This window comes from Pseudorca crassidens, chromosome X (assembly GCF_039906515.1).
Source record: "Pseudorca crassidens isolate mPseCra1 chromosome X, mPseCra1.hap1, whole genome shotgun sequence".
Classification (NCBI taxonomy): Eukaryota; Metazoa; Chordata; class Mammalia; order Artiodactyla; family Delphinidae; genus Pseudorca; species Pseudorca crassidens.
The window spans coordinates 71,384,653-71,406,718 of record NC_090317.1 but is presented as its reverse complement, the minus strand read 5'-3'; the positions used below and the strand labels follow the sequence as shown (position 1 = coordinate 71,406,718).

Here is a 22,066-nt window from a genome sequence, read left to right as displayed (position 1 = left end):
CCTGCTCACAAGGCCTGCAGTCTGTACAGGAAATGATACCGTTAGAGCTGCCAAATAAAAAGAGGTTGGGCTTCATTTTGAAAGCGAGAAACGTACAAACTTGACTTTTGATTTTGACATTTATGTCCTAAGACCAAAAAAGCAAACCAAATAGCAACCAAACTGATTAGGCACAAACTCTCCCCAAACTTTAAAATCCAGAAAAATTGATTCGTTCATTCATTCATTCTTTCATTCCACAAAAAAATAACAGGTTCTGAGTTTGCAAAATGATAGGCTGACAGACCAAATGTGGCTGAAGACCAGCTTGTTGTTGTTGTTGTACATAGTTTTAAAAAATAATTTAAGTCAGTTGCCAATTCACTTTTTATTTTAACATCTTTATTGGAGTATTATTGCCTTACAATGCTGTGTTAGTTTCTGCTGTATAACAAAGTGAATCAGCTATACGTATACATATATCCCCTTATCTCCACCCTCTTGTGTCTCCCTCCAACCCTCCCTATCCCTCCCCTCTAGGTGGTCACAAAGCACCGAGCTGATCTCCCTGTGCTATGCGGCTGCTTTCCACTAGCTATCTAGTTTACATTTGGTAGTGTATATATGTCCGTGCCACTCTCTCACCTCATACCAGCTTACCCTTCCCCCTCCCCGTGTCCTCACGGCCATTCTCTAGTAGGTCTGCAACTTTATTCCTGTCCCGCCCCTAGGTTCTTCATGGAATCTAAGGGAAAAAAAAAAAAAAGGTTCTGGAGACCCTAGGGACCAATTCACTTTTTTAAAAATTGTAAGATCTGACCACAATGAACCCGTCAGCAAGAACTAAGTGCTGCCCCCTTGTGGATGGGCGTGGGTCCCCCCCCCTCCCCAGTTCACCTCAGACCCCATTCAAGCCTGCTGCTCTCCTCAGCAGGGGCCCTGTCATGTCAGCGTTTGTGTTCATGAACACTAGACCCAGAAAAGATGGATGCTAGGATTGCAATGCTGGATGGTGTTATGGCTCTTGCTCACAGGGCTGTCTCTGCTCTCTTCCACTCACTACCTAGGGTGGGACTTGGACCCACCGACCTAGACATTGCAGACTCATTGTGTACCAACAGACAGGGCCTTGGGGAAGGAGCCACAAATGTGGTCAAGAGAAGTTGGGAAAACTTAACAGAGATTCTAGGAGGATGGGTAGACTTCTACTGGGTGGCAAAGAGGGCAGGGGTAGGGGAAAGAGGCGTGTCAGCACAAAGGAATGCCGGAGGATGGCGCTTCTAAAGGAAGTGGCACGTGTGTAGTGGAGAGGGGTGGAGGAGGCCTTGCCAGCCAGGCTGAGGAACTGGCTTTTTATCCCGGAGGTTTTGAGGCAGAGGCATGAGGTGATCTGACATGTGCGACTAGAAGATGACTCTGGTGACCCCATGGAGGGCAAGACCCCAGGCAGGGAGGACAGGCAGGAGGTTCCTGCCACTGTTTAGGTGAGAAGTAATAGGGCTTTGATTTGGGGAGGTGCCAGTGAGTAGAGGAAGGAAGCGATTCAAGAGGGATTTAGGAGGTCAGACTAACAGGTCCTCTTGATTCCTCAAGGTGGGTGGGAACTTGCACACCATGGCGCATTGCTGAGCTCTGCTGGCGGCCACAGTAGCGGGTGCCCTTTGTTCGGCACTTGCCCATCCGTTCATGCACCCCAACCTCAAAGCCAAAGACAGCCAATGGACTGTCTTTCCACAAGGCAAACAGCTCCTTGAAGAGCTCCCTAGCATCCCTCCGGACACCCTGGCACATCCTGACCTTACCCATAGTGCATAGTCTCCTCAAACCATCCTTTGCTTCAAAGCAAAGTCCAAGAGGTCAGGGACTGTGCCCATCCTGGTCATCACTGTATCCCCGAATGCCTGTGTGCCCACCCAGTACAGAGAAGGACCCAATGTATTTGTTGAATGAATGAACTATTTTTTTGGCACCTACTTTGTGTCTGGTACTTTGCAAATATTAATCCATTTCATCTTTAAAACATCCCCATGAGGATAAGCCAGGTATGCTTATGATCCCCATTTTGTAGATGAGGAAAATGAGGCATGGAGAGGTGGAGAGACTTGCCCAAGGCCATGGGGCTTCGGAAGAGACAGAGCTGGGATTTGACTCCTGACTGATGCTGGTTCCCCTACAACACATTGCTCCAAAGTGTGCATTCAAACAGGATCTCGATTGAGAAGGTTGAGGTTGTCCCATTTTTTTCTTGTTTATTAAAAAACCCACATATTTAGAGAAGTTAGATTTGCCCCTCAGAGTGCAAAGCATAATTTCCACTCAGTGAGAAAGTCATCTCACCCCCGTGGGAGATGCAGCTGAAACTCACAGGACTGAACATCCCCTGGAGGATGCAGGAACAGAGGGGCGAAATGCCTCCCTCTGGCCCAGGTGTCTTTTCTCTACCAACTTCTTCTTAATCAGAGTGTGATATGAGGACCAGCAGCAATAGCGGCACCTGGGACCTAGTTAGGAATACAGCATCTCAGCACACACCCTCTTCCCACCTACTGATTCAAACCTTCATTTTAACAACATCTTCATGGGATTCATATGCATGAAAAGTTTGAGAAGCACTGACCTAGGGGGCAGCCTCTGAGAGTGACCTAGCTCCTCACCAGATCGGAGCTCCCTGAGGGCAGGGCTGTGTCTTGTTGTGTCCCCAGGTTCCTTGCACAGTGCCGGGCACCTAGCGGGTACTTAGTAATGTGTGTTGAATGAGTATATTGCTGAAGAAATCTAGCCACATACAGCCAGCTTAGGCACAGATAGAATCATGTACCAGGCACATTGTGCAGCCCTGCCCGCCCCTGTCACCCACTTCTGCAAGCTGCGCAAGGCAGAGGTCCAGTCCTGGGGCTCCTTCTTAGCCTATGGTCCCGTGAGGGAGGCCCAACACCAGGGAATTTGTCTCTATAGGCCTTAGACTTTGGACAGGATGCTGAATAGGCTTGCTTCCTCCATCCTCCTACCCCGAAAACCCCAAGGAGGAACTTCTGAGGTGCCCACACTCTGGTTTTTGCTCTCTTCACTGAGAGCCTGGCCTCCTCAGCACCAGTGACCACCGCCATCCCCATGCCACTTCTCAAATGCCCCCCCTGGAAATCCAGGTCCCTTCCAGGGTGCAGAAGGTGCTGCCAGGTGCTGGCTACCAAGCCCTTGCTGAGCGTGCAACCAAAATAAACCTCAGTTGATATGGAAACGGGTCAAATTATTTTAAGAAAAAAATTGCTCCTTCATTAAGTCACGTTGTTATGGCAACTGGGATTAGGAAAGTAACTTGGCCGAGGAGGTTATGTGCAATGTTTTGGGACTGAGAGTTTTCAGAAGAGCGGAAAACAATTTGTGAGCTCATCTCCTTGTCGCCTGGTTCTGCCTAGAAGAGGAGGAGGAGGAGGGCCAGTTGAGGATCAAGCCATCCCACCTGGGTGGGCTTGTGCAGGGGGACTGGGGGCCGCTCGCGGGGGACCCGCCTGTGGTGATGCAGGCTGAGGTCATAAAGGATACGTGGGAAAGGAAGCTACCCGGGAAGAGGATGTCCTGACCAGAGGTCCAGAACTGCGTGTGCAAGCGAGCCCTCCACTCTGCTGCCAGAGGAACGCCACAACTTCCTGGAATAAGGGGAAGGCAGGAGAGTTGAAGAAAAATCACAGTAGCTACTCTTGATTGGGTCCTAACTATGTGCTGGGCACTGAGCTAAGTTGACTCTCACATTCAATCCTTGCCACAACCCTGCCAGGCATTATTATTACCTCAGTTTTGCAAATAAGGAGACTGAGTCTTAGGTCTGTGGAGTGACTTGTCAAAAGTCACACAGTAAGTGCAGAGCTGGGATTGGAATCTTAGTCACCGCTTGTGGCCTTTGCTGCAAAGTCAAGGGACTAATCAGCTGAAACATGAAACCAGGTATTATCTTATGCCCTCATTCATTCATTCATTCAGTTCAAAATTATTTATGGAGCACCTACTCTGTGTCAGGTCCTGAGAAGAGCATAGACAAATTACATTTGCTTTTTGCCTTCAAGGGGTCCAAGGACGCGTTGGGGGGAAACGTTGCAGTAAGTTGTGTACCAATACAGGCAGCCCCAGGCAAGATGCTGGGCAGCGTGGGGAGCCAGAGGGCCCTGCACAGAAGGAATGGCAAATCGGTCCCTCCTCAGAGGGGCCCTACTCTCGCTTCTTGATTCCCTCTCCCTTTCAGATATTCCAAAGGGCTCCTCAGACTCAGGAAACACTGGCCTTTGGGATGGGAAGAAGAGAGATTGAGGGTCTCAAGCCAACAAGGAGAGGGGTGGGAGCACCTGAGACTCCAAGGTTCAGGAAAGGAGGCCAATCAGAGGGCCCAGCCTCGGTCAAGTTTTCTGCTTCCTTCCCTACAAAGTTGGGCAATGCACTGTGAACCTTGGCAGTGGAGGAGGTTAGGAGGCTGCTGTGAGGTGTCCTGGGCCCATTAGAAAAAGCGGGCTCCATCCCGCTAAGCTTTTATGCACCAAGGCTTTTCTTAATACATAGCAAAATCTGTTGCTGCTTTTGAAATTGCCACTTAGTATTAAATGAATAGTGCTGAGGCCCTTCGCCCTCTTCTCTTTCTAGCCTTGAATAGGCTACTGTTGTGAGATTATCACCAGCCTGTTGTATGTTGGTTTGCTTGGTGTTATGTAGCTGTCAGCATGGGCTGGAGCCCAGCTGAATAACAAGGGCCTAAGAAAGAGCCCCTCACCCAGCCCAAGACAAAGCCTTCAGAGCCTGCCTGGAGGATCACCAGCCCAGGACCAGGCGGGTACACCCTCACCCCAGCACACCACAGTCAGTGCTCAGCAGGGAGCACAAAGGGGGTCCATCTGCACTCCGGAGACCCAGTGAGGGCCCTCACACGCAGATGCGCACACACACACGCGCGTGCACACACACACACACCAGGTCTTGTGCAGTTTTGAGTAGGGGAATAAAATTTGCCAGAAATTAAACATCCCCATTCCCATTTAATCCTCACTGTAAGGTAGATGCTATTTTTCCCATTTTATAAAAGATAAAACAGAGGCTCTCAGAGGGCTAGTGACATGCCCATGGTCACACAGCTGGGAAGTCACAGAGCTGGGATTAAGAACCACAGAGTTCTCATCTCTCACTGCTTCCAGGGCTAGAAGAACCCCCCAGAAAACTGCCTTATGACTCTGTCAACTGCCTCAGCAGCCCCAAGCACTATTTACATTCAGCTCGGTGTTAGCAAAGCCACTGCCCACTGGAATCACTGGGGATATATATGATTAAGAAATCATATCTATTTCTGCAAGCTGGGTTGGAAAATTAACTGTCAGAGAGACCTGAATTTAAGTGTAGGGCTACTCTTTACTGGCTGGGTGATTTACAGAGCCTCTCAATCTCATTTTTTAAATGAAAGCTTGTTGTAGGAATTAGAGATAATACATGTACGGGGCTTACCTAATGCCTGACATACAATAGGAACTGAATAAAGGTTAAAAAAAGAATCATCTGGAGAGTTTTTTAAAATAGCCCATGTTGGAGCCTTACTCCAGACCAAGTAAATCAAAATCCCTGAGGGTGGAGCCCAGGGATTAGTATTTTTAAATTCCCCAGATAGTTCTAAGGTACAGGTGACATTCCAGGAATGACACCCACGGCCCCTCTCTTCAAGGAGCTCCCAACCAGTGGAAAAGACAGAGATCACCAGGCAACCACAGTCCACAGCAGCCAGGACTGCTGCCAGGTGCTGGGACCAGGATTGGGTAGCAGCTGACAGCAGGTGGTAAGCGCCATCGAAAGCTAAATTAAAGAATCACAGGGAGGGCTTCCCTGGTGGTGCAGTGGTTGAGAGTCCGCCTGCCGATGCAGGGGACACGGGTTCGTGCCCCGGTCTGGGAAGATCCCACATGCCGTGGAGCGGCTGGGCCCGTGAGCCATGGCCGCTGAGCCTGCGCGTCCAGAGCCCGTGCTCCGCAACGGGAGAGACCACAACAGTGAGAGGCCCGCGTACCGCAAAAAAAAAAAAGAAAAAGAAAAAGAGAAACCATGCAACAACCTAATGACAAGACTTTCACAGGGAATTCCGTGGCGGTCCAGTGGTTAGGACTACGCACTTCCACTGTCGAGGGTGCGGGTTTGATCCCTGGTCTGAGAACTAAGATCCCACTAGCTGCGCTGTGCGGCCAAAAATAAAAAAAGAGTTATAGCAGCAGTAGCAGTTCCAAGGTAGCATGTTAGCAGTGAGGAAGGGCTGCACTGATCCTCCACATACTCACACTCAGTCCCCCTCAGCATCAGGAGCAGATATTTGCAAGGACAGTTGGCTGGAGTGAGAGTCACTCGTTTATTCACTCAACATGCATTTACCCAGCACCTACTATGTGCCAGGCACTGTGGATAGGCTGGTGACCAAGACAGACAAAGTCCCTGGCCTCAGGGAGTTTACCATCCAGTGAAAGGCAAATAGACAGGAAACAATGAAATCAATAAACCAGAAAAGTTTCAAATGGTGGAAGCCCTATGAAGGAAAGCAAGCAGAGATGTGGCCAGGGCGACTAGGATCTGGGTACCATAGAATTGCAGGATCAGAGAAGGTCTACCTGAGGAGGTGATATTTGAGCAAAGACCCAAATGAAAGAAGGAAGCAAACCATGTGACTATCTGGTAGAAGAGTGTTCCAGGCAGAGGGAGCAGCCAGTGCCAAGGCCTTGAAGTGGGAATGGGCCTGGCATGTTTGAGAAGCAGCAAGAAGGCAGCAGTGACCAAAAAAGAGCAAGCAAGGAGAGTGGTAAGCAATGAGGCCAGAGAGGGGGCCAGAGGCCACATCATGGTAAGGACTTTGCATTTTCATCTAATGGGATGAGAAGCAATGGGAGGGTGTGGTGAGGAACAATAGAATATAATTTACATTTTTCTTTAGTAACAGGTTTATTGAGATGTAATTCACATGCCATATAATTCACCCATTTATTTATTTATTTATTGACTTGCTTATTTATTTAAATTGAAGTATAGTTGATTTACAATGTTGTGTTAGTTTCAGGTATACAGCAAAGTGATTCAGTTATATATATACATATATATATATATATATTCTTTTCTAGATTCTTTTCCATTATAGTTTATTACAAGACATTGAATATAGTTCCCTGTGCTATACAGTAGGTTCTTGTTGTTTATCTATTTTACACATAGTAGTTTGTATCTGTTAATTCCAAACTCCTAATTTATCCCTCCCCCACCCTTTCCCCTTTGGTAACCATAAGTCTGTTTTCTATGTCTGTGAGTCTATTTCTGTTTTGTAAATAAGTTCATTTGTATCATTTTTTAGATTGCACATATAAGTGATATCATATGATATTTGTCTTTGTCTGACTTACTTCACTTAGTATGATAATCTCTATCTACGTTCATCCATGTTGCTGCAAATGGTATTATTTCATTCTTTTTTATGGCTGAGTAATATTCCATTGTATGTATATATACCACATCTTTATCCATTCATCCGTCAATGGACATTTAAGTTACTTCCACGTCTTGGCTATTGTGAGCACTGGGGTACATGTATCTTTTTGCAATTCACCCATTTAAAGCACACAATTCAATGGTTCTTAGTATATTCCCGTATATGTGCAACCATTACCACTGTCTAATTCCAGAACGTTTGCAACCCTTTACCCATTAGCAGTCACTTCCCACGTCCGCCAACACCCACCCCCGACCACTGGTAGTCACTAATTTACTTTCTGTCTCTTGGATTTGCCTAGTCTGGACATGTCATATGAATGGAATCATACAACGTGTGACCTTTTGTGACTAGCTTATTTCACTTAGCATAATGTTGACAAGTTTCATCCACGTTATAGCATGTACCAGAGCTTCGTTCCTTTTTATTGCCAAATAATGTTCCATTGTGTGGATATAGCACATTTTGTTTATCCATTCATCCGTTAATGGACATTTGGCTTGTTTCCACCTTTTGGCTATTATGCATAGTATTGCTACAAGCATTCGTGTACAAGATTTTGTGTGAACATATGTTTTCAATTTTCTTGGGTGATAACTACAAATGGAATGGCTGGGTCATGTATTAACTCTATGTTTAATCATTTGAGAAACTGCAGCCTGTTTTCCATAGTGGCTACACAATTTTACATTCCCACCAGCAGTGTATTTGGGGCCAACTCCTCCACATCCTTGCCAACACTTGTGATTATCTGATTCTAGCCATCTTAGTGAGTGTGAAGTGGGATATCATTGTGGTTTCGGTTTGCATTTCTCTGATGACTAAAGATGTCAAGCATCTTTTCATGTACTTACTGGCCATTTGTATATGTTCTTTGGAGAAATGTCTACCCATTTTTGCATTACATTACTATTTATCATTTTATTATTGAGTTGTAAGAGTTCTTTATATATTCTAGATACAAGTTCCTTAGGTAGATGATTGGCAAATATTTTCTCAAGTTTTGTGAGTTGTCTTTTCACTTTCTTGATGGTGTCCTTTGAAGCATAAAAATGTTTAATTTTAATGAAGCCCAATTTATCTTATTTTTTTCTTCTGTTGCTTGTGCTTTTGGTGTCATATCTAAGAATCCATCTCCTTATCCCTTGACTTTGAGAATGACTCTTCTGGCCATCATGCTGGGAATAGATGGGAGGCAGGGCTGCAGAGTACTGAGCAGAAGCAGGACGACAGTGGCCGTGAGGGGTGCTCTGAGTACTCTGCTTAGAGTACTGAGCGGAACCTTGGCCTCCTGATTGAGGGCTGGGCTCTGAAGCCTGCAAAGTGGCCCAGACCCAGGCACAAACACTGATATGCTGTCCATGTTTTCTTGCCTTTCTTTTATGCAAGTCCTGTTTCCTGCTCCTCTCCTGGTTTGAACCTGGTTGGGCAACTCAGACATCTGGAAAACAAGCTCAGGAAGTGATATGGATGGCCTTGGGTGGTGGGGAGGAGCCCCTGTCACACTAACGCAATGTGAGACCTGAGAAGACACCTTTCCTCTTTCTTGGCCCCAGTTTCCACATCTCTATTATGTGAGGGGCTGGACTTGGGTCTCTGGCTGCCCACAGGCTTCTGGGTCTTTAGCTCCCCAGTCTCACAGGGTAGCTGAATAAGGCTGGCAGAAAAGATTTATTGTGGGAGTGAGAGAGAGAGTTTAAGCAAACAAACCACAAAGCAATATTTACAGTATGATCCCTTAATTTGTTTGGCATAGGAAAATTTCAGGAAGGATACACCCAAGGTATCAGCAGTGTGTAGGATGATGTGTATTCTTTTCCTCTTTCAGTTTGTTTGTATGTTCTGATTTTTCACTGTGACAAACACATTTTGCTTTTGTAAAAGGGGGAAAAAAGAAAGGCATAAGAGAAAGAAACTAAATTTGACAATTTTTTTTGAAGAGAGAGATTGCCTAGAGGTCATTAACAGGAAAAGGGAGAGGGAAAGCTAGTCTCCAACAGGGCCGGTAGGAGCACGCCTCTACGCACCTTTCAAAATGCAAGGTGCTCTCTCTGCCAAGCGAGGTTGGGTGTCCCAGAAAGTGGACTCTGAGAGGGAGATGAGCGTGCGGGAAGTTTAGTAGGGAGGATCTTGTGATCGACAGCTGTGGAAAGTGGGTAGGGAAGCAGGATCGTGCAGAGGGGATAAAGTAAACTGTACCGCAGTCCTGACAACAGCCTCACTCGGTCAATCTAAGCAGGAGGCTCTGTCTCTGAGCCGGCCCCTCAGAGTTGGCCTGACTTGGGATGAAGGAGCCACCCCAGGAAGGAGGTGCAACATTTGACAAGCGATCCCCAAAGAGGGCTGGCAGTGCAATGCTACCTATGGCAGCTCTGCTGACACTTAGGAGACTAAGTTGTTTGTCCCTGAGGTGAGATCTGGGCAGCACATCACAGTGTCCGCTATAAGAGGACTGCCTTGCAGGTGACCTTCATGAAGGGCAAGGCCCTAGGCAGATATTAGGGGGCAGTTTCAAAGAGGAAAACCTCATTTTTGAACTCAGATGCCTGGCTGCTCTATCATTCTGAGCTCTGATCTCTATTCCTGATTTGTCTCCTCAGGCAGTGACCCTTGAGGGCCACCGATGGGCCAGCCTTTAGTTTAGGTACTTCCCAGGATCCAAAACATTGCTCCAGACTTTGTCTCCTAGGATCCTTTCATGGCTTTGGAATACAGACAGGGTGGAAATATTATGGGTGCATTTTATTAGTGAGGAATCCTGGGTTCAGAGAGGAGACACAGCTAGGTGGTGATGAGGTAGGCTCAGAGCCAGCTCTGTCCAGCCCCAGGTCCCACCCTCTTTCCCTGGTGACACAGCTGCCCAAAATTTCAAGTGATTTGTTTTGGGATCAAATGGACAAATCTCTTCCTCCTCATTAATGCTAAACCAGTTTGTTCCCCACACCTACCAATCAATTTCCGGATGAGCCCATCTCAATCCTGCAAATCACAAAGTGAAATTTGACTTAGTGGTTGCAACACAAAATGGCCCTTCCTCTTCTGGAAAGCTGCTCTCTTTGGAGGGGATCAGAGCTTTTTTGCACCAAGGACAAGCCTGAGCCTCCCCAGTTTGGGGGGGACATGAGAGGCTTCAGGCAGTCTGGCTGAGTTAATCTTCAGTTAATCTTATTAACCTGTGAGATCTATTGGCTGCAGGCACCAGACAAGTGACAGCACAGGCATTAATTCAGCAGTGGCCAGGGCAGCCTGACAGCCAGGGGCCGATTTATCAGTCTTTTTAATGGATGGGATTGCATTTAGCTAATTGAGTCTGAGACTGGCATAATAAGCCCTCTCTTCAGGCAACCCCCTTGTGACGTGGTGCTCCTCGGTGGGTGTCCTGCAGAGGGAAGGATGAAGGAAGGAGAAGAGAAGGCAGATGACAAGTGATGCCCCCCTCCCTGACCACTGTAATAACTGGTTTGGGGATTCAGGTATCTCTAAGCTGCGTGCTGCTGTCGGGAGGCAGTGGTTCTCAAATGTGATCCTCGCAGCAGCAGGATCAGCATCCCTTGGGAACTTGCGAGAAACGCAGAATCTTGGACTCTACCCCAGACCTACTCGATTAGAAAGTCTGGGAGCGGGGCCCAGCAGTCTGTGTTTTAACAGGCCCTCCATGGCATTCTGATTCTCACTAAAGTTCGAGACTCAGTGGATGAGTTATGAGCACAAACTGGCACCAGGCAGCCTGGGTTACTAGTATATGACTTTGGACAAAGCATCTAACCTCTCAGTGTCTCAGTTTCTTCATCTGTAAAATGGGGCTATAATAGTACCTGCCTTACAAAGTTATTGTGAAGATTAAGTTTGCAAAGTGCCTAGAGCAATGTCTGGGACATGGTAAGGGGCTGTATTTATAAATGTTAACAACTGCTGTTATTGTTGGAAATAATGGAGCCTAGGGCTTCTGTCTGCTCCTTCAGCATGACAGTGACTCTAAGTAAAAAACAGGATCGTAAAATTCCTATGATTTGATAAGTAAAACCATATGGTACAAAATTTTCTCTTTACTGTGATTATACTTATGTAAAAATGGGTATGCACATGAACAAGGTAAAATTATGGGTGATTTCTTTCTCTAATCACAAATGTTTGCATGTGGTTAAATGTAATATACCTTTGGAATCAAAATATTAACTACATTCGACTAGATGATAAAAATGTATTGGATCATAGATAACCAATGGGCAGAGTTGAAGACTGCTCCAGAACATTCAAGATATAGGGCTGCCACATGTGGGTCCCTGTCTCCACTCAGGGACAGGACAGCAGTTCTGGGCTCATCAGGTCACATCAGAGCAAAACACGAGGTCCCTCAAGGTTAAAAGGGAAGAGATGTGAGCCAGAGTCTGGTCCAACTAAGGAACCTCAATAATAGCATGAAGGATGGCTGGGAGGTGGGCATGAGGGCTGGGCAATGAATTCATCCTCAGGAAGGGAGAAAGATTCCAGCTGAGAGTCAGCATGGCCTTGGGAGCTCTAAGACCTTGATGATTGCTGTGTAAAAGTCTGAATATTTGGTGAGAGCTTCAATTAAATCTCCATCTCTAAAGGAATAATTCCAGCTAGCCGGCGGGTCTATATCTCCATCTTGTCACCTACATATATCTAGGTATCAGGGGACTCCTGATTGGGCTGTAAAATCCTGGCATAGGGCCAGGATAGCTGACTTCAAGATTAAGATCTAGGTCAAATTATTGGGGTAGGTGTGTAGTAAGCTTGAAACTTCAAACATGTATGCTACTCTCAGCTCCACTTTCCTCTTTTAAACTTTGGTTTAAAACCTAGAACAAGGACACTCCAGTTAGAGTTTACTAAGATCTGAGTATAGTGCTTGATTCTACAGAGTATTTCTTTGTACCTCGGTAACCTGTTTACGTTTAAATGGTAGCATATCTGTTGATACATGGTGACAATGGAATCTAATAAGACGTACTGGAATTTCTGCAGTTTATCACATAAACTACCCTGATCTCATCTTGTGGCCTTTGTTTTAATACTTGAGTATGATATTGTGGTACATTTCTGACTTACCAAGGTTATTTTTCATGTATACAACAGCTTTATTGAGACGTAATGCATGTATATACCATATAGTTCACCCATTTTAAAATGTACAATTCCATGGGTTTTAATATATTTAAAGAGTTGTGCAGCCATGACCACAATCTTAGAACATTTTCAACACCTGAACCCTGAAACCCTGAACCCCCTCCCCAGCCCTAGGCAAACACTAATCTACTTTCTGTCTCCATGGATTTGCCTATTCTGGACATGTCATATAAATGGAATCATTCACTACGTGGCCTATTGTGTCTGGCTTCTTTCACGTGGCATAATGCTTTCAATGTTCATTGATGTTGTAGTATGTCTCATTACTTCATTCCTTTTTGTGGCTGAATAACATTCCATTGCATGGCTATACCACGTTTTGTTTATTTATTTATCCATTCACCAGTTGATGCACATGGGTTGTTTCCACTTTTGGCTATTGTAAATAATGTGGCTATGAATATTCATGTACAAGTTTTTGTGTGGACGCGTGTTTTCATTTCTCTTGGGTGTATGCCTAGTAGTGGAAGGGCTGGGTTGTATGACAACTCCATATTTAACATTTTGAGGAACTTACCATTTTCCAAAGCAGCTGCACCATGTTACGTTCCCACCAGCAATGTGTGAGAGTACCAGTTTCTCTACATCCTCATCAACATTTGTCTGACTTTTTGAGTCTAGCCACCCTAGTGGGTGTGGAGTGGGATCTCATTGTGTTTTTTATCTTCATTCCCCTAATGAATAATGATGTTGAGCATCTTTTTATGTGTTCATTGGCCATTTGTATATCTTCCTTGGAGAAATGTCTATTCAGACCTTTTGCCCATTTTTGAATTGGTTTATTTGTCTTTTATTATTGATTTGTAAGAGACGTTTATATATTCTGGATACAAGTCTCTTATTAGACATATGATTTGCAAATATTTTCTGGCATTCTGTAGGCTTTTTACTTTCTTGATGGTGTTATTTGTAACACAAATTTTTTTAATTTTGATGAATTCCAGTTTATCTATTTTTTCTTTTGTTGTTTGTGCAATTTGTGTCACATCTAAGCAACTATTGCATAATCCAAGGTCTCAAAGATTTACACCTATGTTTCCTTCTCAGTGTTATAATTTTAGCTGTTATGTGTAAGTCTTTGATCCAATTTGAATTTAATTCTGTATGAGTGTGAGAATGAATTCCAATTTTGTTCTTCTACATATGGAAATCCAGTTGTCCTAGAACCACTTGTTGAAAAGACTGTTCTTTCCACATTGAATGAATTTGGCACTCTTGTCAAAAATCAACTGGCCTTGAGTATGAGTTTATTTCTGGATTCTCAGTTCTGTTCCATTGATCTATATGCCTATCTTTATGCTATCAGCACTTTTTTTTTTTTTTTTTTTTTTTTTTTGCGGTACGCAGGCCTCTCACTGTTGCGGCCTCTCCTGTTGCAGAGCACAGGCTCCGGACGTGCAGGCCCAGCGGCCACGGCTCACGGGCCCAGCTACTCAGCAGCACGTGGGATCCTCCCGGACCGGGACACGAACCCGTGTCCCCTGCAACGGCAGGCGGACTCTCAACCACTGTGCCACCAGGGAAGCCCAGCACATTATTTTTTTATATAAATTTAATTTTTTTTAATTTATTGGCTGTCTTGGGTCTTGGTTGCTGTGCGTGGGCTTTCTCTAGTTGCAGCGAGCGGGGGCTACTCTTCGTTGCAGTGTGCAGGCTTCTCATTGCAGTGACTTCTTTTGTTGCAGAGCACAGGCTCTAGGCATGCGGGCTTCAGTAGTCGTGGTGCATGGGCTTAGTTGCTCTGCGGCATGTGGGATCTTCCTGGACCAGGGCTTGAAACCATGTCCCCTGCATTGGCAGGCGGATTCTTAACCACTGCGCCACCAGGGAAGTCCCAGAACATTATTTTAATTACTGTAGCTTTGTATAAAGTTTTGAAATTGGTGGGAAGTGTGAGTTCTCCAACTTCATTCTTTTTTAAGTTTGCTTTGGCCATTCTGGGTCCCTGGAATTTCCATATGAATTTTAGGATCAGCTTGTCAATGTCTATTAATACAAAGAATCCAGCAGGGCTTCTTATCGGGATTGCTTGGAATCTATAGATCATTTTGGAGAGTACTGCCATCTTAACAATATTAAGTATTTTGATCCATGAACATAGGATGTCTTTCCATTTGCTTCAATCTTCTTTACTTTCTTTGAACATGTCTTGTAAGTTTTCAATGTACAAGTCTGGCACCACTTTTGTTTAATTTATTCTAAGTGTTTTATTCTTTTGATGATATTGTAAATGGAGTTATTTTCTTAGTTTTATTTCAGATTGTTCATTACAAGTGTATTACAATACAATTTCTATATTGATTTCATATCCTACAACTTTGTTGAAATCATCTATTAATTTAAATAGTTTTTTTTAGCAGATTCCTTAGGATTTCTATATATAATACAAGATCATGTCATCTGTAAATATAGTTTACTTCTTCCTTTCCAATCTTTCCAGTGCCTTTTATTTCTTTTTCTTACCCATGGCTAGAACCTCCAGTACAATGTTGAATAGAAGTGGCGAGAGGGGACACCCTTGTCCATTCCTGATCTTAGAGGGAAAGCTTCTAGCGTTTTGCTATTGTCATGTTCTTGTGGGTTTTTCACAGATGCCCTTTGTTAGGTTGATGAAGTTCCTTTCTATTTCTAGTTTGTTGAGAGGTTTTTTCTTTTTTAATCATGAAAGGGTGTTGTATTTTGTTAAATCCTTTTACTGTGTCTATTGCAATAATTATGTTTTTGTTTTTCATTCTATTGATATACTCTATTTCATAAATTGATTTTCAGGTGTTAAAACAACTGTGCATTCCTTGGATAAATCCTACTTGGCCATGGTATATGATCCTTTCTATATGTTGCTGGATTTGGTTTGCTCGTATATTGTTGAGGATTTTTGTGTCCATAATCATAAGAGATATCGGTCTGTAGTTTTCTTTTCTTGTGATGCTTTTTGTCTAGTTTTGGTATCAGGGTAATACGGGCCTCATAGAATGAGTTGAAAAGTGTTACCCCTTCTTCTATATTTTGAAAGAGTTTGTGAAGAACTGACATTAATTCTTCTTTAATTATTTGATAGAATTCATCAAAGAAGCCATCTGTGTCTGGGCTTTTCTTTTTTTTTAAGTCAATCTTTTTTTAAATTAATTTATTTATTTTTGGCCGCATTAGGTCTTCGTTGCTGCACGCGGGATTTCTCTAGCTGCAGCGAGCAAGGAGGGCTACTCTTCATTGCTGTGCATGGGCTTCTCATTGAGGTGGCTTCTGTTGTTTGCAGAGCACGGGCTCTAGGCACACGGGCTTCAGTAGTTGTGGCTCGTGGGCTCTAGAGCGCAGGCTCAGTAGCTGTGGCTCATCGGCTTGTTGCTCTGCGGCATGTGGGATATTCCCCGACCAGGGATCAAACCCGTGTCCCCTGCATTGGCAGGCAGATTCTTAACCACTGCGCCACCAGGGAAGCCCTGGGCTTCTCTTTATGAGTAGTTTTGATTACTAATTCAATCTCTTTACTTAGATTTATTTGGAGTTTTTGTTTCTTCTTTGTGTCTTTTCAATAGTTTGTGTCTTTCTAAGACTTTATGCATTCTATCTAAGTTGTATACCTTACTGTCACACAATTGTTCATAGTATTCCTTTATAATCTTTTTAATTTCTGTAAGATTAATTGTAATGTCCCCTTTTAAATTTCTGATTTAAGTAATTGAGGTCTTCTCTCTTTTATTCTTGATCAATCTAGCTAATCAAAGTTCTTTGGAATTCTCATTTGGTCCTCAGTCTCCTTCTGCCTATGTTTGGGAGCATTGGCCAACCTAAGAACATACATATATTTCTTTTATAGTCAAGAAAATAGGTCTTATTCACACTCCAGCATGTGGAGCTCTCAATCTGAACCCCCAAAGCATACTATTCTGTTCCCTCGACTAACTGAGGCAGACTCATTGCGAACCAGACTCTTTATTAGCCCCTGGCTATAGCTCATAAAGCTATCACAATCTCATCCTCTCACTTTGAAAATTAAGCGTGCAGCCCTTTTAGCACATTAGCCATCAGCCAAGTATTGCTCATTTCTGAGTAAATATGGGGGCCTGGAGAAGAGCAGAAGGCAGCGGACCCTGGCCAGCTGGGACCCCCAAGCAAGGCATTGTGAGTAGGCCTGGGGCCTAGTCTTGATGAACAGTGCTCTTTGAGTCTTGAATGGGAGCAGAGGCAATTTAGAAGAGCAGAGGCCTACTGCTGTTCTGACCATTTGTCTCCTTGGCCATGGCACCCAGACTGTGCTGCCCTGCTTGGCAGGGATTCAGCTGACAGGTGGCAAAGTCAGGAAGTCAGGAAAAAGCATTTGGGATTTTGGGAAATTGCCGATTTTGACTGGTGTTCTGGGGTGCGTGGCACAGTTGGTGATCTTTCCCCTTCTCTCTGCAAAACTTAAGCCTGGCTGGGGTGCTAGGGCAGAAGCATCCATTAGCTCAGAAAATGTCTTCGAGCCAATAAAATGTTCGCTTAAAGATTATTTCCAGACTAATGGGAAATCTGTGTGTGCAAGCAAGTCCAAATTTTAAAATGGAGCAAAACCCACCAAGATTTCACTGGTAAGGAAGTGGCAACAAATCAACTCTTAGGGAGGAGTGTGTGGTGAGCTTGAAACTCAAACCAAGTGTGACAGCCTCAGCCCCACCCTGGGCTGCTGACTCAGGACCAAGAGGAAGAGGGAGCTGCCAGACTTCATGATTTCTGTAAACAGTTCTTGAAAGAGAAACCACACACTTGTCTTTCTGCCAGCCCCCAGCTTCTCCTGGGAGCTTACAGTTCAGCTATTGTCTTTTCTCTGACACCCGAGGGCAGGGCTTCTCATCTTCAGCTCTATGGACCTCCAAGGGGTGGAAAGAATTTAGGGGGTCTGTGAACTTGGATGGGAAAATTTTTTGATCATTTTCCACTAACCTCTAACAGAAATTTAGCATTTCCTCAAACTAGGAATGTAGGCAGCCAGCATAATAGTATTAATAGTATCTGTGACTTTATCCCCAATAGAAATCACAAATATTTTCATATCAGATTACAGTTATTGTATCTCAAGAAAGTTACTTATGCTCATCATCACTTCAAAACTTCTAATCTATAGACTTGCCACTCAGTCTTGTAACTTAATGCATTATTAAAGTAGTAACATAACTAGATCATAATTTCTTAAAAGTATTTTGTAACTATTTCAATATGATTCATTTCCTTTTTAATTCTATGCATTATATTTTATGCATCTGAAAACATTATTCTGAGAAGGAGTCCAGAGGTTTCACCAAACTGCTAGAGGGACCCATGATCTAAAAGGGATTGAGACCCCAGCCCTGGATCTTGGCACTCTCCTGCTCCACTGGCCTCATTTCTGCTCCACAGAACTTTCCCTGGCTTACTGGAGGGCTCGAAAGCATTAGCATGCTAGTGCTGTGACATTGGGCAAGTTAAAATTTCCCTGCTGTTTCTTAACCTTCAGAATGGGGAATAATAACACTACCTACACTTTTATAGGGTTGTAGTGATGATTCAATGAGTTAATCAGTGTAAAGCGCTTAGTGCCCAACCAATAGTAAGTGCTAGTAAGTATTAGCTATTTTTATTGTTGTTGTCATTTCATATCAATTATCTCACTAATATCTACTATTATTATCTCCATTTTTAGAAAAAGGAAACTGGGGCTTAGAGAGGTGAAATGACTGACCCAAGGGTACACACAAGGAAATGGCAGAGCCAGAGTTCAAAGCCAGGTCTGTGGGATTCACAAGCCCAGCAGATGTCTCTCTCCACCACATCACAGATTGGGAGTGATGGTCCCCCAAAGAGGAGACAGGGACCATCAACAGGGGGCTTAGTCGGGAATGGACAACAAGCTCTGCACCCTCCTGCTTTTCCTTCCCAACTTATTCCTACTGTCCACACCTCCAACTTGATGGCGGGGAGGGGTGGGGAGGGGTGGTGCTCCCAGTTCCACTTGCATACCGTCAGCCCTCAGCCAGATCTCAGGAAGCCAGTCCTCCTCCCAAAGGCTACTGCCAGTGCAGCCCCCATGTGCAAAGGGGACAAATGAGCACCAAGCTCATTTGGGGTCATGAACCAGCCTCTGCTCAAGCCTTATGGAGCATTGGGGTCAGGGGCAGGGGAGTGACTGGGGACTCAGAAAAGCAGGAGCTTGTCTGGGGAGTGAAGGCAGCATCGTGGAGGAAGTGGTCTTGGAGTGGAGGAGATCGCCAATTGGAGTGGGGCCAGGAATGCTTATGAATTTTTAAAGCAGAGGGAATAGAGTGCGCAAAGGGCCAGAGGCATAAAAGGGCCCGGGATGTAAGGAAAGAAGAAAGTAATTCAGGATGTCTGGGGTTTGGACTGAATGGAAGAGGGAAGAAGGTTGGCATGGGCAGATGAGACGGCATAGGTAGTTTATTTATAACCAGCTAGTGAGGAAGGCCAGAACCGAGTCCACAAGTCTTCCAATAGAGGAAGGAAAGCTATTGAAGGGTTTTTGTATAGGAGCAACAGGAGCAGATTTGTGCGTTCAAAGGACCATGCCCACCCACACCACAAGCAGGCGTGTAGAAGGTGGATTGATTAGGAGTTGAGACTGGAGGCTGGTTAGACCAGCAGGGAGGCTACTTCAGCAGTCCAGGGGAGAGATGGGGGGGGCTAAACTGGGTGGGGAGGAGTCTGGAACTTGTGACACTCCTTCTGGCTCACGTGTCTGCACTAAGTGGTGAGGAGGAGGTAGGACCAAACCGGCAATTCCTCGGGGCACTTGCCCTCCTCAAGTTTGGTTGTGGAGGGAAAAGCTTCCTTGGGCCAGAGGACAGTCGCCATGAATTCACAGACTAACACCTTCCACTTTAGCCTCTTTCTCGTATTAACAGTACACAGCAAGAGCAGAATAAAAAGCCAGGGCCTTATTTTCTGGCCCTGCCCTCCTGGGAGAGTAGCCGAGGTGAGGGGCCCCAGCTGTACCCCTCTGTGTGGCAGGCAGGAAGGGCACAGGGGCCGTGAAGAACAGGTCAGAGCCTGCCCTCTGTCAAAGGAAATATCCACCCTCCTAAGCCTTTCAGAGACTATTTTCTTCCAAGTAGGTCCCGCTGTTACCAGGGCAACCGAGAACCCTGGGCTTTGTGTTTCTGTGTCTGTGGAGTCCCTGGGGAGAAGTGGTCTGCCGAGCTTTCCCTTGTCTGGGCAGGATGCAGGAAGTGCTAGCCGGAGGTAGAGCCCCCATCCCCATTTGGGGGTAATCTCTTGCCTTGTTAATGCCTGTCCTCATCCCCTGGGAGGGGCCAAGGCCCCAGGGGAGTCAGTTCTGGCGGTCAAGGGTTAAGGCTTAGGACCTGGTTTCTCAAAGTCAGATTTCTGCACTGATCCTATGGCACACCTCTCTCAGGAGGTGCGATCTAAGCAGGTGTCCTGGAGGGGCGAGCTCACACCAGATCATGGTACATGCTGGGGGATCATTGCACAAATATTTCTTGATTACTTACTGTGTGCTAGTTCAGGATCTCCAGGCTGGTTCCTGCTCCAGGGAACTCTATGGGAAGTCTCAGGACCAAACTGGCTGCTAAATATCATGCGGGCTAGTTGGTCCCCAATGCTCTTTTCTGCACTGGGCTGAGCTGGTCAGTAGAATTGCCTAGGGAGCTTTTCAGAAATAGAAATTCCTGGACATTCTGATTCTACCAGCGTGGGTTGTGAGTGTAGGGTGGAGGTTAAGAGTTATGGAGGTCTAACCGCTGGAGTTCACAGTAAAACTCTGCAAATGGAGCAAGTGACCTTGAGCTGCCGGTTTCCTCACAAAATGAATGAGAGGAACAGTGAAGCCTGCTTCACAGGCAGCAAGCTTTTCTCTGCCTTCCTCCATACCTTGGGAACAGAGTTTTTATGACTCTTGCCATCCTTGTCACCCTTCTACTGCCCCCACTCTTTCCTTCCTTCCTTCTTCCTGGCTTTTGCTCTATTTTCCTATTTTGGGCATGCAAAAGGGCTTCTGTGAGATGCAACCTGGTCACCTTCCATTGGGCAGCCAGGATCCCAGGTGGGCCCTGTCCATCTCCTGGGTCTCGCACTCACTCTGTTGCAGCAGCCCCAGAAGGTATTAGCATTTCTGGCAGCCATGGCAGTCTGCTGATTCATCCTGAGCCCCCATCAACTCAGGTTTTCAGATTTTTTTTTCACAAGTTTCTTCTCATCCACATCTTCCCCACTCGGGCTTCTGCAGATGGTTTTCGGAACTTAACTGCAAGATCTCACAAGTGCACCTAGTAAAGGTCATTTCAGTACATGCTTCCAAGTTAGAGAGATTGCGGGGGTGCTCCTGATTCCATTTTGGAGGGGATCCTCTGGTCCTCCAAGCTTCATGCCATCTGCAGATGCCCTCGGCAAGCTACCTCTAGGTCTCCATCCAGCGGCCCATTTATTCACTCACTTCTTAGTTTATGTACCAAACTGGGGTTGCGATCCTACTGTGTATCCAGCCATGTGCTGGGCCCCAGGGACTAGGCAGATGAGGAAACTGTGTTCTGAGCAGGAATGGGACTCACATAGGGTCCCAAATCCAGTCAGTGGTGGGGCCGGAATGGAATCCAGGGTTTTTTCCCCTATACTCATAGGGCTCCCCACTGCAGGGGTGGGCAAGGCTGACCCTGCTCTTACTTTCCCCCGCCGGCTCTGATGGGCCATCGCACACTCAATCTGGGATCACCTATTCCCTACCTGCAATGGCGTGAGAAACTCCAGGGGGTGCTGGAGACTTTATCTGACCCCCTGAAGCAGAAAGGGGAACCCTAGTGCTCACTGATGCTGCTCACAGCCCCACAGCCCGGTTCCTCCCCAGAAGGGGCAGTCAGCCACACACTCATGCATACTCATCGCAGTAAACTCAGCCCTACCACTGGCCTGGCTTGCTCTGCAGGCCCTTCCCTGCAGGGCAGAACTGACTGGTTCTGGAGCCTCCAGAGAGAGGGCACCTGATGCATACCTGGTTGCTTTGGCAAAGACCCAGAATCCAGTCAGGTTGAGGCTTGAGCTCGTCAGGGGGCTTTCCTGGGAAAGGGCATGGAGTATCAGAGTTGAGAGAGTATGGGTCTGGGAGTCACAAAGACCCAAGTCCCCCATGCAACCTAATATCTCTGAAATTCAGGTCCCTCAGCTCTAAAAGAAAACACCATTACCTGCCTCACTGAGTGTGGGAATGAAATGTGGTGAAAGTGTCTGGCACACAGTCAGAAACAAGCTGGCTTCCTCCCTCCCTCCCTCCCCATAAAGAGGCAAAGCAAGTGCAACTCTGATGCCTGGCTTTGTTTCTCACCGCACGCCTGTACAGTGGCAGGGCAAGAGGACAGGTGGGCAGGACAGAGCAGACCCGGGAAACAGGAGGGCCACTGGAGGGGAGGCAGAGAGGGGCGAAGCATCCCTGGAGCTGATGAATGGGCAGCTGCGGTGCTGTGATAGAGC

The 22,066-nt window shown here is 45.8% G+C and overlaps 1 protein-coding gene across 5 annotated transcripts in view; it reads left to right on the top strand.

The window, feature by feature from the left end:
• Positions 1-22,066, top strand: part of NHSL2 (NHS like 2) — a 276,883-nt gene that overhangs the window by 227,731 nt on the left and 27,086 nt on the right. The window lies entirely within an intron of this gene.